Raw genomic sequence first — 6,000 nt, forward strand, 5'->3', positions numbered from 1 at the left:
CTATATTCCAAGAATCCACATCAAAATGATTGTGTACAACTAAGTGTAGTGAAAATAAAACATAATAAAGATATTAATATAGGTACCTATTGACCTCAGATAAGCCCATCTCCTAGTTGCCTGGGGCATTGTTACTCACATTGCTACGACTTAGGTGGCATAGGCACATATGATCTCCAGTGTTCCTTAGGGCTGAGTAAGCTGTTGCGGAGAATGCTTCCTGATACTGTCTTGGCATGGAAGGAACGCGTCCACACTGCATGCTGTGTGAATACCTTGGGTCAAGAACAGATGGAGACACCAATAAAACAATTCATGTCTACAGCACAGCCATGACTCATATCTGTGATTTTCCTCCACCCTGGCAGCTGAGAGGTAGCTAGACATTAGTGTTAGTATCAGAGTGATCACAGTGCAGATAGACAAGGCAGAGAAGAAAGGCAGGAAAAGATAACTTACATTTTTCTATATTTTTCTACCTGATGAAATCATGCAGAAAGATCAATCTGACCTAGATAACAAAGGCCGTCAGTAACAAAACTAGCAAGTAAAATTCACATTGCCCAAATCCCATTGCATTGCTTTGATCCAGTTTGGTATACACTGTATGGGAATATACTGGAAGATTGGTGAGGAGGCTGGTTAAATGTAAATACACTCAAGTGACTTGCAGCTGTCTGTAGAAAAAGCACATACATCACACTCTATGCTTTACTGACCTTGTGTGCTTGATGAGTAGAACCTCTGTGTTAGATAACATAAGCCTGTGAGAAACTCTAGGCACCTTATCACTATGTCTGAGATTCCTGCTTTGTTGTGAGGAAGAGCGGGAGGCTGCGCCTGCCTGAAGCCTTGAAATACAGGCGAGGTCAGCAGGCCCGGTTATCTTCCAGCAGGGCTGAACTGACCAGCGCCTGTGTTCCCGCTTGTGTCACTTCTGCCTGGGAGCTCAGGTCTGGCTTTGGAGATCCCCCCGTAGAGAGGTAACTAAAATAAAACCTGCTCTTTGCAATGCATCCGTGGCTTCTGGCTCTTCTTGCGATGTGCCTGCATATGTGTTCACAACATGCAATGAGCTCATACACCCAAGACTGGGCCTTCAATGACTGGACAAGCAGCATGGTGAGCTGTGGGCAATTCCTTAATTCCTTTGCAATATTTCACTGGTGTTTCCCTGTTGGCCTCTGGTACCTCAGGAGCCCCTGGCTCAGCCCTATTAGACTCCAGAAGTGCTCCAGTGAGGCCAACATGTCCCAGGGCCACTGGCTGAGGGTCCTTGCCAGCATCTCACCCCTCTAACCTTGGCGTCTCGTCCCGCAGCTTCTCACGGACTCGTGGGAAGTCACACCAGCTTCCTCATAGTCCCCATGTCCCTGATGGGACAGAATTAATTCTTCTTTCTTTACACTTCCTAGCCATCAACAGTAACCACAAGTGGTGGTTGTATTCAGTTGATCTGTAATTTCTCCCTGTTTAGGAAAATGGTTCCTTAATTCAAATTTTTGTGTGTCTGCAGGGCCTTGAGGCTGTTCCTGTGTGGGCATTGTGCATGTGAATGGTAGGTTTTCTGCAGGCTTGTGGTTGCGCTCTCTTCTTTCTTTGAATGAGGAACTAAAGAAATGCAAAGAACTGATGGAGAAAGAGGTGCCAATCAAGGAGGGAATGTAGTTTTAACTTTACATTTTGTTGGCTGTTGTTGTAGCCAAAAGCCTTATTAATGAATGCTGCAAAACTAGAGTTGCTTTGCGAAGTTGGACTGTGTTCGGTGATGGGTGGTGTGAGTGTTGGTGATTAGTGAAGTCATCTTGTACCTGAAGGACTGAAGGGCATCAGAACCCCCTGGAAAGCCCCATTTGGGATGTGTCAGCTGGGATGGGGCACAGCCTGCACATGGAAAAGTGTTTGCCCTTGCAATTCTCTACTTTGTGATCTGGCCTCTTTACTCAGTTGGCATGGGACAGGTGTGAATGTTCCATGACAGCAGCTCGCAGCTCGTGGTGCTGGAGCTGGGGCAGTGATGGACGCCTCCATTATCCCAGCGCTGATGCCTTCACCGTGGTTTCTCCCCTGGGCAACCATCCCCTGGAGCGATGCTCTCTGTCCCCGTCCTCTCTCCGTGTCCATTCCCAGCCCAGCTCAGCCACCCTTGGGGTGGGCAGGGGCTGTGTTCACCCCCTCCCACTGCACACATGACAGCAGGCAGGGGTGCTGCAAAGCCAACATCCAACTGGTTTAATGAATGAAGCAAGAAAGTGGGATCTGGGAGGGGCTGGGGCTGGAGAGGGTGGGTGGGTGCAGGTCTCTGCCTCTGCATCTCCTCTGGGTGTGAGTGCCATGGGAATGGTGCTGGAGCGGTGGGTTATGGGTGACTGTACAGGTCACTATTTCCATGTCCACCTCCCTCTGCACAAAAACCTGCAGCTGCCCAGTGACATCTACAGGGCCACCCACTCCTGATCCTCCTGGGCCAACTTCTTCAGGTACAGCCATGAGGCCCCAGGGCTTGAGGGATGGTGGGGAGTTGGCGGGAGGCGTGGCAGCCTGACAAAGCCTGGGCAGCTGCTGCCACAGCCCCTGTGGTGGGTTTGGCCCTGTGGGCACAGGCACAGCCAGCTCGGCTGCTGGGGTTTGGATTCCCTGGTGCTCATTAAGTGTGTCCCCTGGTAGGTGCGTCCTCAGCCCCGGGTGGGAATGCTGCTCCTGGGGATTCTGGTTCCAGTGGGTGGTAGGGCTGCCAGTGGTGGGGCTGTCAGCAGCAGGATGGGATAGAGATGGTGGTCCCATGGCTGTTGCTACCAGGCTGGTGGACCTCTGGGTAACAGCAAGGTGCCAGGCAGGGCCATAGAGTTGGGCCGGCAGGGTTGCCAGGTGAAAGTGGCAGAACTGGCGCTCGGCAAGCCCGAGGCCAGCGCTATCATGGTGGGCAGAGTGGGCTCCCATGTTCGCTGGGCCACTGGCGCCCCATCATCTTCTCTGCTTTGGTGGGATGGTGTAAAGCAGAGAGGTCTCTTGCCCCTTGGGGGCTCTGGCTGGTGTGGGGTGCTTGGTGTTGATGGCCTCTGTGGCTCCCGGTCCTGGCAGCACTCAGCAGGAGACGGTGTCCGCTGGCAGGGACAAGAAAGTGAGCAGCACCCGGGGCTGCCTGCACTGCAGCTTCTCCATCAGTTGGGCCATGGAGGGCGGGTGGGGCTGGCAGGCAGGTGGGGTGCTGGCCAGGGGACTCAGCAGGGGGACCTGCAGGAGGCTGAGCAGAGGCCTCTCCAGAGGGTCCTTCAGGGAGTCCCTACATGGACTGGCCAGGGGACTGTCCTCTGAAGGTTCCTCAGAACTCTTTGGAGAGCTCTGGTCATGGGTCTCCAGGGGACTTATCTGCAGCCAGGGGGGCAGGTCTGTCGCCCCAGTGCCCTGCATCTCCTGAGGAGCTGGTGAGGGGGAGGCTGCCACCCTCTAGAAGTGGTCACTGTCCCCCATCGTGCCTGCTGCCAGGCGGTCCTTGGGGCAGTCACGCTCCACTCCGTACTCCCAGGAGTCTTCAGTGCAGGGGGTGCTGCTGGCTGGGTTGTCGGGGCCATTGGGGAAGATGTTGTCCCCATCCAGCATCTCTCAGTCCCCCCACCACCACTGGCTGCTTGGGACAGCTGCCCTCTGCCACGTACTTGGGGAGGTCGGGGAGCTCATCGAGGACCTCAGTGGTCATGCTGGGGCCATTGGTGGTAAAGCTGGTGTCCTCGCTGTCCCCAAGTGGTGCCAGCACCATTTGGTCCTGGGGGTGGGTGCTCTCTGCCATGTACTCCCAGAAATCCTCAAGCTCCCTGAGGCTGTTGGGGAAATGAAGGCAATCAGGGATAGTGTCCTTGCTGTCCCCGAGCCCCACAGCCACCACTCAGTCCTTGGGGCAGCCACTCTCTGCCATGTACTCAGAGAGGTCAGGCAGCTCACTAAAGAAGGTGGGAGAGCTGGGGACATGGCTGGTGACCTTGCTGTCCTCCAACCCTGCCACTGCCACTTGCTCTCTGGGCCTGGTGTCCTCTGTCCTGTGCTCGGAGAGATCGGGGAGCTTGTTGAGGCGGGTGGTGGGTTTGGGGTGTCAGGGACATGAGGGCTGGTATCTTTGCTGTCCCCCATCCCCAGTGCCACCACTCATTGCTTTGGGCAGCTGCATCCTCATCACAGCCTGCTGTCCCCAGTGGTAGGATGGGACAAAAGCAGCAGGGACAGGGGGCAGCTGGACCCCTTGGGGGACCTGCACCAGCTGCACCCCTTCTGGGAGCTGGACTGGCTGCACCTCATGAAAAAGCTGCACCCCTTGTTGGAACTGCAGCCCTTGGGAGAGCTCAACTGGCTGCACAACTTGGGGAAGCTGGAGCCTGTGCAGCAGCTGCACCCCTTCTGGGAGGTGGGCTGGCTGCACCCCCTGGGACAGCTGCATGCCGTGTGGGAGCTGCACCAGCTGCCCCAGGGCCCCTGGCACTCCCTGCCAGACACTGCCCTGTGCCAGCTGATAGGTCACAGCGTGACCCTGGGCAGGCTGAGAGGACACCAGCAGCCTTGGGACAGAGGGCGGTACATGGGCAGGGACCGGAGGTGCCATGGCCGGTATGGTGAAGCTCATGGTCTGTCCCTGTGATGCCATCAGCAGCTGGAGAGGCATCCTCTCTGTTGGGGGAAGCACAGAGGGGTGAGGGGTTAAGTTTTCACACCACAGCTTCCCGTCTCAGTGATTTCCCATACTGCTGATTGCCTGGCCTGGCCTGGCCTGCCCTAAATTTAGGTTTCCCATCCTGATGATAGTTTCCCAGTAATGATTTCTCATCCCCATGACGGTTTCCCATGCTGACATTCTCCTGTCCTCATGATTTCCCATCCTAAGCATGAAGTTCTTGCTCCTCATAAACAGCACCCTGACAGAATTTCTCCTGGTGTCCAAAGTACTTCCAGCCTGGTGATGAATCTCCCATCACAGCCAATGGAGCCCATCATTGGTGCTAAAATTTGGCAGGGAAGCTCTGAAACCTCCCCCAGGTTTCAGGTCCTGGTCCATTACCTGTTTCAGCTGCGGTGGTGAAACAGGAGGAGGATGAGGGTGGATGAGGATGAGGGTGAACAAGGATGGATGAGGATGAGGAATGATGAGGATGAGGAATGATAAGGATGGACGAGGAGGACAAGGGTGAGAATGAGGATTGATGAGGATGAGGTTGGGTGAGGTTGGCTTCGTCTGCTGTTTCTCGCAGTGACAGAGACTGGAGAGTGCTGGGAAATCTGGCCAGACATGTGGGCCGTCAGAAGCCAGATGGCCTTGGGGACAGTGTGGGGTCATCGTGGCAATGCACAGGAACATCATGGAGGGCTTGGGAGCCTGCGTGATGTCACCTGTGCTGAGGTGTCACCACTGGTCTGGAGCTGGGGATATCCAGCAGGGCTGTAGGAATATTGGCCCCTGAGAAGAAGAGGTGGGAGAGTGAAGATTACACCTCTAACTTACAGAATTTTCCAGAACGTTTTCATGGAATGCCATCTAGTCCAATCCCCCTGCCGGAGCAGGAACACCTAGATGAGGCTACACAGGAATGTGTCCAGGCGGGTTTTGAATGTCTCCAGAGTAGGGGACTCCACAACCTCCCTGGGCAGCCTGTTCCAGTGTTCTGTCACCTTCACTGTGAAGAAGTTTCTTCTCATATTTAAATGGAACCTCCTGTGTTCCAGTTTGTATCCATTACCCCTTGTCTTATCATTGGTTGTCACTGAGAAGAGCCTGGCTCCATCCCTGTGACACTCACCCTTTACATATTTATAAACATAAATGAGGTCACCCTCAGTCTCCTCTTCTTCAAGCTGAAGAGCCTCAGTTCCTTCAGCCTTTCCTCGTAAGGGAGATGCTCCACTCCCTTAGTCATCTTTGTTGCATTGTGCTGGACTCTCTTCAGCAGTTCCCTGTCCTTCTTGAACTGAGGGGCCCAGAACTGGACACAGCATCCTCACAGCTAAATTGAGGAGGTG

Source organism: Patagioenas fasciata, chromosome 2 (genome assembly GCF_037038585.1).
Source record: "Patagioenas fasciata isolate bPatFas1 chromosome 2, bPatFas1.hap1, whole genome shotgun sequence".
In the NCBI taxonomy this organism is placed as follows: Eukaryota; Metazoa; Chordata; class Aves; order Columbiformes; family Columbidae; genus Patagioenas; species Patagioenas fasciata.